This window comes from Platichthys flesus, chromosome 22, assembly GCF_949316205.1.
Source record: "Platichthys flesus chromosome 22, fPlaFle2.1, whole genome shotgun sequence".
NCBI classification, from domain to species: Eukaryota; Metazoa; Chordata; class Actinopteri; order Pleuronectiformes; family Pleuronectidae; genus Platichthys; species Platichthys flesus.
This window is the reverse complement of record NC_084966.1, coordinates 16010542-16023041: the sequence shown is the minus strand read 5'-3', so window position 1 is coordinate 16023041 and position 12500 is coordinate 16010542. Positions and strand designations below refer to the sequence as shown.

At 43.6% G+C, this 12500-nt stretch overlaps 3 non-coding genes and 2 pseudogenes across 3 annotated transcripts; all 5 read right to left on the bottom strand.

Annotated features, from left to right (window-relative positions):
- Positions 1 to 5861: 5861 nt before the first annotated feature.
- On the bottom strand, positions 5862 to 5980 carry LOC133941432 (5S ribosomal RNA; annotated as a pseudogene).
- Positions 5981 to 6042: 62 nt separating this feature from the next.
- LOC133939737 (5S ribosomal RNA) lies at positions 6043 to 6161 on the bottom strand (annotated as a pseudogene).
- A 62-nt stretch (positions 6162 to 6223) lies between these two features.
- On the bottom strand, positions 6224 to 6342 carry LOC133934219 (5S ribosomal RNA). Its single transcript, XR_009912412.1, has one exon. It is a non-coding gene; the product is annotated as a 5S ribosomal RNA (ribosomal RNA).
- A 62-nt stretch (positions 6343 to 6404) lies between these two features.
- LOC133945502 (5S ribosomal RNA) lies at positions 6405 to 6523 on the bottom strand. The gene has a single exon (XR_009917239.1). It is a non-coding gene; the product is annotated as a 5S ribosomal RNA (ribosomal RNA).
- Positions 6524 to 6585: 62 nt separating this feature from the next.
- LOC133936608 (5S ribosomal RNA) lies at positions 6586 to 6704 on the bottom strand. Its single transcript, XR_009914694.1, has one exon. It is a non-coding gene; the product is annotated as a 5S ribosomal RNA (ribosomal RNA).
- Between the last annotated feature and the right edge of the window lie 5796 nt (positions 6705 to 12500).

The following is a 12500-nucleotide window of genomic DNA, read 5'->3' as shown; positions in this document are numbered from 1 at the left end:
AAGAACCAGACATCAAAAGCAGTATCTTATCCCGAATACACTTACCCTCGAAATTAAACCGCCCCTCAGTCCCAAAACGCAAACCGAACAGCTAAACACAGAATCTTTTAACCTCGACCATTTACCCACAAAAATAATCCACCCCTCATTCGAAAAACCACACAAAACCAAAATCCCACACAAAACTCCCTCACTCTCCCACCTCCAAAAATAAGCCACCCCCTTTAAACCACCCAAATCAACCCCAGACGGTGCCCTGCTCAGTCATCCATACAATTCCATTCTCATTCACACCACATACTCCCGCGCTCTCTACAAACATACTCACAAACAAGCCTCATCCACAACATACAGCATTCGTAAGTGTCTTTTCCATTCATTCACAAACAGCCTCCATACATCCAACTTTCTCCTTTCATACAGTGCAAACTTGCGTCTGTTAAAAATCGCCCTCCTTGCGAACCCAAGGATCATCTTGATCGTTTTCCAATTTTTATGTTTTCTATTCACTCCCAAGAGTACAGACAATTCCCACCCCCGATCCACCCAGCAGTCTCCCACACTGCACCCTGCCAGCAGCCCCTTGATTTTTCCCCAGAATTCTGCTAGCTCACAACAATACACAAAAATATGATTAAAGTCTTCATCCCTCCTTTCACACACCATACACGTCCTCCCATACACTCCCCTGAGCATTTGGTGCAGGATGATGCATGTGAAAATCCTCCTGTGCCTTATCTTGAAATCAAGATCGAATATTGCATGCGGTGTGTGCGGTATGTCAATATTCTTCCACAAAATGTTGGGTGTAATGTCCGGATATGTGTCTGTCCATTTACTCTCGCATGTGGGTTTTTGCACTCTATATGTCAATGCATGCCTATACCAAATCTTTGTTGTGATATCAGCAATGGCGTGTGTCTCCCCCCCCAGGCGCAGGGAGATTCCCACCTCATCATCCTGCCCAACCCTCCCCTTATTTCTAAACCCGTCCCCCCATTCACTCATCACACTCTCTTCCACTCTCTCCAACACTTTCACAATCACTTCCCTCCTATATGTTATCCCCTTCTCTCTCACTATCCTAATCACTCTTTCTTTATCCCATCTCCCTCCCCTGTCGACTAGATCTCCCAACCGCTTCAGCCCCGCCCTCTCAAGAGCCACGCTCTTGATGACCCCTCCGCCCCCCTGTTTAAAATATGGGCTGGAGAGGAACGGCAGCCTCATCACAGACGCTCTTGAGTCGCATACGAGTGTGGTCTTATCAAATAGCAGGAACCACGCGTTGAGCACCTCCTGGAAGAACCGCGGCAGATGTGCATATGCCGCTGCGTCCTGCATCTGCAACAAATTGTCTTTACTCAAGAGACCAAATGTGCTCAGCCACTGGCTGAAGTGGCCTTTCCAGGCCGCCTCCCGACTTGCATCCCTAAATTTACCTATCAATTTAGTTCGTAACGCAGTTCTTTTTGCGAGTACGTCCATCAATCCTAGCCCACCCTGATCTATGACCCTTATCAGCGTTCTATGCGCAATACTGGCTGCTTTGCTCCTCCAAATAAAGTCTCTAACGACTTTTGCAATCTTCTGCTCAGCCCAAGTCGGAAGCGCACAAGTGCTCAATGCATGGTTCACCTGCGACAAAACTAGAGCATTGGTGACGGCCACCCTTCCCCTTAAAAGCAAACCCCTAGCCCTCCACATACACAGGGTCTTTTGCATACGTCCAATAACATCTTTCCACGTCAAATCATCGCATTCATTCTCATCACTTCCAACATACACTCCGAGCACTTTTCTTTTATTCTCTACTACTTTGAATCCCCATTTGTTATTTAGATCTTTGTTCCTACCCATCCCCATTATTTCAGACTTTTCCATATTAATTTTTGCTCCTGAAGCTCTCTCATAAGTTTCTATATGTTTCAACACTATATCTACATCACTCTCACTTTTAACCATTACATTAATATCATCCGCATACTGCATTACGCTAATTTTTCCCTTACCTATTCCACACACTCTTTTATCATTAGCAATTAAAGCCGCCAACGGCTCCGCCACCATGCTGTAGAGCAGTGCTGACATTGGGCAGCCCTGCCTCACTGACCTCTTGACATCAAAGGAGTCAGTCAGAACACCGTTACATTTTATTTTACTCTTAGCCCCCCCATAAAGCAATCCCACCCACCCCCTTAATTTAGTCCCAAATCCAAGTTTCTCTAGTACCCTCCCCAAAAAAACCTGATCCACCCTATCAAACGCTTTATTTAAATCAATCCCCAGCCACAATCCTCCCTCCTCTTCCATATCTCTTACTACCTGTTTTATTGTTATTATTGAATCCCCAATGTCCCTCCCTGGAATACTATACGCTTGAGTTGGACCTATTACTGAACCTATTACCTCCCTTATTCTATTCGCAAGTATTTTAGCAATTATTTTATAGTCAGTGTTGAGTAGACTGATTGGCCTATAGTTATCAAGATTTTTGTTATCTCCCTTATTTTTATAAAAAATCGTTATTATGCCTAATCCCATACTCTCAGGGAGCCAGCCTGTTTTCTCTACATACTTGCAGAGTTTTTCAACCACCGGAGCCAGAATTTCCTTAAAGCCGACGTAAAACTCGGCTGTCAGACCATCACTCCCCGGGCTCTTATTTTTGTTTAGTCCATCAATAGCACTATATATCTCTTGTACAGAAAATTCACAATCGCACCAAACACTATCCTCCCTACTTAAAGTTTTCTTTAGTGCCTCTAAGGCCTCTCCTACACTATCTTTATCACATGCATCTTTTTTAAATAAACACTCATAATAATCCCTAACTACTTTTAATATCTCTTCCTTATCAGTTACTATTTGACCATTATTATCTAATACTTCCTTTATCTCAGTTTTATTTTGTTTTTGTTTTTCCAAACCCAGGAAAAAGGCTGTGCTCCTTTCCCCTTCGTACATATATTGAATCCTGCTTCTAATAGCAGCCCCTCTACACTTTGCTACCTGTAAGGCACTCAATTTTTCTTTTAAATCCACATATTTTTCCGTACATATATTACCCTCCTCATCTAACAGTTTAATTTCCTCATTTAGTTGTTTTCTCAAATGATCCTCCTCTGCATTTTCCCTTTTCCTTTTTTCTATACCATACCTGACACATTTGTTTTTAATTCTTATTTTCACACTCTCCCACCACACACTCATATTCTCATCATCATTCCATTCATCCATCATTCTCTTCATAAAAAACCCCATGCTCTTCATAAACACAACATCTCCCAAAAAGCTGGCATTAAAACACCAAGGCCTCTGGTTAACACTCCCTTCCCTCCCTCCCACCTCTAACCTAATCCCCGCATGGTCACTCCAAGTATTATTAATGTATTCCACACTCTTAATTATTTTAACTTTTCTACTTTGTACTAACGCAAAGTCAATTCTACTCTGTTTAAGAGTATTTGCAACAAGTTGCCTTCTTGAAAAAACCCTTTTCCACGGGTGTAGGACTCTCCATATGTCAACCAATTGATTGTTCTCCATTAAATCCCTAAGGGTTCGCCTAGTGCTGTCCCCTTTAAATGTATTGTTACTCGATAAATCAGATTGAGTCAAAATAACATTAAAATCCCCCACAATCATACAATTAGAGTTGCACCACACATTCAAACCAGCCAAAAAAACCCTCCTCTCCTTCTCCCCATTGGGTGCATGTAAATTAATTATTCTAAGTTCCCTCCCCTCATAAACACAGTCAACAACTAACAACCTCCCCTCTAAATCTCTATGAACTAAATTAATCCCCGTTATTTTAGCACTATTAAAGCAAATCGCCACTCCCCTGGCCCTGGGAGTCCCTTCTGAAAAATAAACCTGGCCTTTCCACTGCTTTCTACTTATATTAAGTAGGTTGTCATCCCATCTAGTCTCCTGCAAACACAGAATATCAGCTCTCATATCCAATATGGCATTTCTTTTATATTCTGTTCTCAAACCGTTAGCATTCAGAGAAAAAATAACCAAGGCCATAAATAATAAAAATAAAATAAGGAAAAAACCAACGAGAAAGAGCCAACTAGCACATTAACCTTCATTAATACATTAACGATTCTTGTTCTTCTTCCCACTCCCCTCCGTTTTTTGCTTTGCAGACAGCCTTTTTTTCGCCTCCCTTAGCTCCTCCATGTCCATATCACTCCCCGAGCTCCCCTCCCTCACAGTTTTATCAACAGAATCCCCACTCTCCCCCACCTCATCATTGCCCCAAGTCGTTTTAAGTACAGTTTTCCCCGTTCCATCCCCAAACATTCTTACCCCTTCCCGTTTTTCACCTCTGCCTCTTACGCTCCTGTCTCCCAGCCGCCGCGGCAGGCCCTTGCTCAGCTCTCCCTTCAGGCCCAGGTCTGCAGGCTGGCCCGAGGTGAGCTCCTCCTCCAGCAACGTGGGGTAATCTTTCCCCCCAGAGGCACCGTCCTGGTCCATGCTCGCGCCCATACCCTCATTCTCTCCCTCCTCGTCCTCACCACCACCACCGTCCGGCGCACCCGGTTCGCCACTATCCGACTTGCTGCCGTCCTCCTCCGCTTCCTCCTCCACTGAGCATATGCAGTCTCTCTCTCTCCTCTGGCACATCCGACATTTTGCCACCCCTGTGGCGCACTCCCGGGCATAGTGGCCTTGACATCCGCATTTGTGGCAGGTGAAGTCCGGGCACTCACGCAGGATGTGGCCAGGCTGCATGCAACTCCTACACACCTTCATTTGACGGTCATGGATCACTCTGAAATATTCAACACCCGTTGCCGTGTTGAATTTCGTGGAATACGGCAAGGATTGCACAAGCTCATTAAATTTAACCCGTACAATCCTTGTTCCATCGGCTATATTGGTGCCCGGCCACATCCTCCTCTTAATCGACGAAAGCGCCCGGACTCCCCACCCACTTAGTTTGTCAAGGATTTCCTCGTCAGATGTGTACGCTGGCAGGGTGAGAAAAGAAACCACCAGCTCATCATTGCATAGTTCTTTGGCAATTATCCTAGTATTGTGTATTTTAAAGCCGTCAAGCAGACGGTCCTTCCCCCTCTCTCCGCATACCGTCACCTCCAGCTTCCCGAGGGCCAGCACTCTACAAGCCCTTATTTCACCGCACACAACCGCCATAGCCTTCATTACTTCGCCTATAGGTATAACGTCCCCGCATTGCTCCACGCATACCGTGAGCCGCCTTTCATACTTGCGCTCTGTCTTCCTTATCCCGTCAACTGTTTCTCCTCCAGCCACCTGCTCTTGCCCGTCTCCAGCCGCCTTGCCGTTTCCATCTCCCCCGCTCTCTCCTTCTCTCCTTTCTCCTCCCGAATCCTCCGCCATGCTCCTTCCTCCTCTCAACCCGCCAGCTTCTCCCTTTTTCTTTCCGTCCTCCTCCACCTCACGTCCTGCTCCATTCTCCGTCCCTCCAGCTAGCTGCCCGCCGGCACTCATTTCTCCCGGTGGTTTCGCCGAAGCTAGGCCCCGGATCACTCCAGCCTCCACAGTAGCAAAAGAACAAAAAAAGACTGGAAAAGTATAGATATATATATATATATATATATATATATATATATATATTAACTCAGGGCGATCCCCCAACAGTCTATGACTGCGGGGGACGAAAAAAAACACAAAATAACTGGGTTGTGAAGCCAGATAACAACACTCCAAAAAATTCTCTCCACCAGAACAAACAATTCACCATGCGGCTGTCCAAAAAACACTACGTACTGTAGGGGGTGCCAGGTTGGTGTGGCCTTAAGCGAATGAGTCCACCCTCTGAACCTTATTTATACATGTAAATAAGTCAGGTAAAAGTGGAAAAAAGCTTACAGAACCTGGTATTCCCAGGCAGTCTCCCATCCAAGTACTAACCAGTTTCGACCCTGCTTAGCTTCCGAGATCAGACGAGATCGGGTGTATTCAGGTTGGTGTGGCCGTAAGCGAATGAGTCCACCCTCTGAACCTTATTTATACATGTAAATAAGTCAGGTAAAAGTGGAAAAAAGCTTACAGAACCTGGTATTCCCAGGCAGTCTCCCATCGAAGTACTAACCAGGCCCGACCCTGCTTAGCTTCCTAGATCAGACGAGATCGGGCGTATACAGGTTGGTGTGGCCGTAAGCGAACGAGTCCACCCTCTGAACCTTATTTATACATGTAAATACGTCAGGTAAGACTGGAAAAAAGCTTACAGTACCTGGTATTCCCAGGCAGTCTCCCATCCAAGTACTAACCAGGCCCGACCCTGCTTAGCTTCCGAGAACAGACGAGATCGGGCGTATTCAGGTTGGTTTGGCCGTAAGCGATTGAGTCCACCCTCTGAACCTTATTTATACATGTAAATACGTCAGGTAAAAGTGGAAAAAAGCTTACAGCACCTGGTATTCCAAGGCAGTCTCCCATCCAAGTACTAACCAGGCCCGACCCTGCTTAGCTTCCGAGATCAGACGAGATCGGGCGTATTCAGGTTGGTGTGGCCGTAAGCGAGTGAGTCCTCCCTCTGAACCTTATTTATACATGTAAATACGTCAGGTAAAAGTGGAAAAAAGCTTACAGCACCTGGTATTCCCAGGCAGTCTCCCATCCAAGTACTAACCAGGACCGACCCTGCTTAGCTTCCGAGATCAGACGAGATCGGTGGTATTCAGGTTGGTGTGGCCGTAAGCGTTTGAGTCCACCCTCTGAACCTTATTTATACATGTAAATACGTCTAGTAAAAGTGTAAAAAAGCTTACAGCACCTGGTATTCCCAGGCAGTCTCCCATCCAAGTACTAACCAGGCCCGACCCTGCTTAGCTTCCGAGATCAGACGAGATCGGGCATATTTATTTTTTTTTTTTTTTTTATTATCAAAAATACCAATTTATATATACAAACGACATTCATCTGTAAATATTTACACAAAACAATGACATACACACAGGAATCACATTCATGTTAAGGGATAACAAAACTCAAAAAATGATAAAAAAGAAAGAAAAATAAATCACTTAATAATAACACGTGCTCCTGATAAACATAGCGGCACACTCAGAAATTAAATGCTAGTTTCCCTTCCGATGTTACAGATATAAAGCCACACCCGTCAATAAAACATTCAGCAAAGTCCTCAGCACCATATTTAAAGATCAAACCCACATTTCTCCTGACAACCGATTCAAACAAATCCCACACATGCACCTTTTTCCTCTCAAAATGAGCAAGATTCCTTCTTGACATAATAGCATACCTTACATGGCTTAACACAAAATTAAACAAACGAACATTCACATCTTTCCTTTTCCCATTTACTCCAAACAGCAACATTTTGTTCCATTCATGTGCCTTTACAAAACCCATTTCCCAGTTTTTAAACAGCATATCTTTTAACTTCAAAACAAACCTACGTAGACATTCACATCGGATATATATATGTAACAAGTCTTCTGGCTCAGTTTCACACACGTCACATTCTCTTTTGTTCTCTTTGTTAATCTGATGCAGCACCGTGTTTACATAGATCCTGTTGTGTCTCGTCATGAAGTCATTGTTTTCACATTCTATTGCATTATATTTGATTTGGAGGTTTTCCCATATCAACTGTACATTCATACCTGGCAGAACCCTCTCCCACATTTGTTCTGATGCCGGTCTTTTCAACAGTTTCGCTATCAGTTCCAAATATATGTTTTTTACTTTTAATTCTTTAAACTCTTTATTTGCGTCATTTTTAACAAACACTAGTTTAGGTAAAGGTCCATCCCCTGTCCTCACACACTCTCTCTCAATCAAATACCTCCAGTCTACAGGCATACTCCCCTTAATTATATCATACATTTTTACAATCATATCTCTCATAGCATCCTCATCCCATTCTCTTACGCAGTCTACCATTGCCTGCCCAGGCAGAAACCCAGGCACAAACTCATAGACCATGTCCTTTACTTGCCTAATTCCTGCATCCATGAAATCCTTATTGTATAGCATTTTGTTGTTATGCTGTATTATAGGATTGAGAAAAACGGGTTTATTCATTACTTCGGTTACATTACTACAGTTGTATGATATGTTGGGTAGGAATTCTCCCCACGCTCTGAACACCTCTTGGTAGAAAGAAGGCACTTTTTCATACATTGGTTCTTTCAAAACCATAAGCAGACTATTCTCTCCACATCTACCAGCCATCTGAATATACATTTTAAAGAATTGTTTCCACCCATAGTCATTCACATCATGGAGATACTTCTTCACTGTTTTAACCCTCAGTGCTTTACGTTTTGTGTCAATGTCCACCAGTTTTAGCCCTCCCTCACTGTACCCTGCTATCAACGTTTTGTGGGATATCCTCGCACCCTTCCCATCCCACAAGAAGTTTGAAGTCAGCTGATTTAATTCAGATAGAACCCATACCGGAAGATCTAGTGCGCCCAAAACATACACACATTTGGATAATAATAAGGAATTAACAACTATTACCTTACCTTTTAATTTCAATTTCCTCTGCTTCCATGCATTTAAAGTGTGTTTTATCTTATTTATCACTCTTGCCCAAGTGATATCTCTTGCTTCCTTTTCGTTTGGACCTATGTTTACTCCTAAAACTTTGATGCAGTCCACCACTCTAAATGCAATCATACTGTCAACCCTATCCCCCTCCTGACCTATACACATTAGTTCCGATTTTTCTATATTCACTTTAGCCCCTGCTGCCCTCCCATATGTTCCCATGTGTTTCATAATTATATTGATGCTGTCCATATTTTCTACTGTTATTGTCATGTCATCCGCATATTGTTGAATTATATTAATTTTCTCACCTGGTATTTGTATTCCTTTTATATTACTATCTTTTTTTATAAGGACAGCAAAGGGTTCGATAGACATGCTATACAACAGTGCTGATAAAGGACAGCCCTGTCTCACTGACCTCTCCAAAGCAAAGGTGTCTGTCATCAGACCATTACATTTGACCCTACTCTTAGCTTCCTTATACAGCAGCCTGATCCAACTCACTATTCTATCCCCAAACCCAAATTCTTTCATAGTCCGAAACAAGAACTCATGCTCCACTCTATCAAAAGCCTTATTCAAATCTACACTCAACACAATCCCAGACTGTTCTTTCATGTGCCTAACAACGTCCCTCACTGTCCCTATTATATCTGCTATGTCTCTCCCTTCGACACTATATGCCTGTGTCGGTGATATTATTCCTCCCATTACCTTCTTAATCCTATACGCTAAAACCCTTGTTAATATCTTATAGTCACTATTCAATAAACTAATTGGCCTATAATTCCCTAACTCCAACCTACTCCCCTTATTTTTAAATAATATTGTGATTACCCCAGTAGCCATGGATTCTGGAACCAGTTGTCCCTCTTCCATGCTTTGATATATCATTAGCAGTATGGGTGCCAACACATCAGCAAACTCTTTGTAGAATTCACTGCTCAGGCCATCTGAACCAGGGCTTTTATTGTTTTTTGCATTTTTAATTGCTATTTGTATTTCTTCTACTGTAATCTCTCTGTCACACATGTCTTGCTCGTCTGCTGATATCCTTGCATCCACACCACTCAAGACCTCATCAATACATACTTTTTCTGTATTCCCTTTTTTATACAAGTTTTTATAGAAGCCTTCCACTGTATTCAAGATGCTAACCAAATCATTTACCTTCTCCCCATTTTCATTCTATAGTTCGTTTATATAATTATTTTCCTGCTTATTTTTTTCCAGGTTTAGAAAGTACGCTGTGCACCTTTCCCCCTCTACAGCATACTGTACTCTACTCCTTACTATCGCCCCATCACATTTATTTTTCTCACAATCTTTTAGTTGCCTTCTCATCTTCAGATAATTTTGTATATTATAATTTCCATCTTTGTCTGCTTTCCCTGCTTCTTCGTTTAATTTATTTTGTATCTCTTTCTCTACCTGATCCATTCTGAAGTTCTTTTGCTTGGAATAGTATATGCTTTTCTTTTTAACTTTTTCTTTCAAATTTTCCCACCAAATACAAATATTATCTTTGTTTAATCTGTTCTCTATTTCTTCTTTGATACATTTTGCTATCATCTCTTTATATAAATCCTCTCTTAATAAGCTGTTGTTTAGGCACCACATTCCTCCACCTACATTCCTTATACATACGTCCTTTAACCTCAGCGACAGGATTGCATGATCACTAAGAGTGGTAAAATTATATTTCACCTCTTTTATTTGGCTGACAATGTTTTCCTTAACTAGGACGAGGTCTATTCTACTCTGTCTAAGGGTCCCCATAACCACCTGCCTCCGCGAAAACACTTTTCGTTCTGCATTTTCCTCCCTCCATACGTCCACCATTTTGTGTTCTGCCATCATGCTTTTCAAAAAGTTCCTTGACCCATCATACCTGTATTTTACATTATTTGAATAATCTAGTCTTGATAATTTTACATTATAGTCACCAACCATCATACAATCTCCCGTGCACAGAACCTCCAAGTCCTCAAAAAAACCCTTTCTCAGTTCCTCCACGTTTGGTGCATAGATATTGATTCATTTGTATGTGTTTTTATTGTGGACAAATTCTATCGCTATCACACGTCCATTCCCTCCACAAAAGGTTTGCTTGACACCACTAACAGACCTCTCTCTGACAAGGATTGCCACTCCACATGCCTTCGCACTCCCATTGTCTATAAATATGGGCCCTTTCCAAATCTTTCCAAGGGTTTCCACAAGTTCATTATCCCAATGCGTTTCTTGAAGGCACAGTATGTCAGATTTACAGAGTTCAATCGTTCTTTCTATTTTGATCATGTTCCTCAGGCCGTTTGCATTTAAGGATGTTATTATGACCATAGTAATGGTGAAAAGAAAAACACAGCTTTCCAGAGATGCTCGATTGTTCATACCTTCCGCTCTTTTGGCTCCCTTTTGTCCCTCTTTTTGCTCATTCTCTTCCTGCTGGCTTTCACCGCCTCGTAGTCCATCGACTCTCCTTCTCCCGATGTTCTTGTCTCCACCACCTCCATGCTCGAATCGTCTGGCTCCTTAGGTGAAGCAGCCGCAGCAGCAGCAGCAGCAGCCCCGCCGTCCCTTGGAGCCTCACTGCAATCCGGGGCCTCCACCTCTCCTGGTCGGTCGCCTCTTCGTTCACTCGCCCGGGCTGAGGGAGTTTTGGGCGCTTTGCTAGCACCTTCCTCCATACTTTGCCCGGATGCTCCTCCCGTCATGCAACCCGTCTCACCGGACACTCCATCCGCACTGCTGCCGATGGTGGATGGGGTAATTTCACCCCCGCTGGCAGCTCCGGTGTCCTCGTCCTGCTGTCGTTGCTCCTCCTCGGACCAGGAAACGCGCTCGTCGCCGCCGGCTGGCTCCGCGTCCACCGTCCTCTCCTCTCCGCGCTTCCCCTCCTGCAAGTCACACTCCCTAGCATAGTGTCCCTGGCACTTGCATTTATAACAGGTGAAGTCTGGGCATTCTCTCAAAATATGTCCTGGCTGGATGCACAGCCTGCAGACCTTCACCTGCCTGTCATGAATTACACGGAAGTACTCCCCTCCGTCTAGTGTCTCGAACTTTGCTGAGTAGGGCAGCGACTGTACAAGTTCAGTAAATTGTACTTTACAGAACCTTGTCCCGTCCACCACGTCTGTCCCAGGCCATTTCCTTCTTTTTTTGATGGGCGAAATCGCCCTCACGCCCCACGTTGAGAGTTTCTGCCTAATTTCAGCATCAGTGATATAAGATGGCAAGTTTAGAAATGAAACAACAATTTCATTGCTGCGAACTTCCTTGGCAGTCACCCGAGTGTTTTCGATTTTGAAGCCATCTAATAACCTTGTCTTGCCCTTTCCCTCCTGCATGGTGATCTCGTAAGTGTTCATACTTTTGACCCTGCATGCCAGAACAATCCCACACTTTTCCTTGATTTCCCGCAACAGTTCCATCATGGTAATGTAATCCTCACCGACGGGCTCTACAATCAATGTCAGCTCCTTTTTATAGCCACAATCACCCTCACTTTCTCCCTGTCTCTCTTTATCTCTCCTACCATTCGCCGTGCTTGCTTTATCAATAGGCCTAATTACGGAATTGATCTCCTGGGTTATTCCTTTCTCGCTGGCTTCAATATTTCCAGAATCATTCTCCCGTTCTACATGTGCCAAACTGTCCTTAACTTCCATGTTTTCCTTCACAAGTTCTTCCCCCCAATCACTAGAAGCATAATCAATCTCGGGTTCTGCATTAATCAAAGTGGCCTTACCTTCTATTTTGTCATTTATCAAATTATCCATCCAATCACAGAAAGTATGAAACAATCCCCCAAACAGCCAGGCTGCAGGGGAAATGAATCACACATAAAACTATCACAAATGCACCTTATGCCTCACAAGCACACGCGGTCCCAACAAACACTCGACTGCTCTCTGCTCTCTGCTCACTTCCTGCTTGCACACCTGAACGGGATCAGACGAGATCAGGCG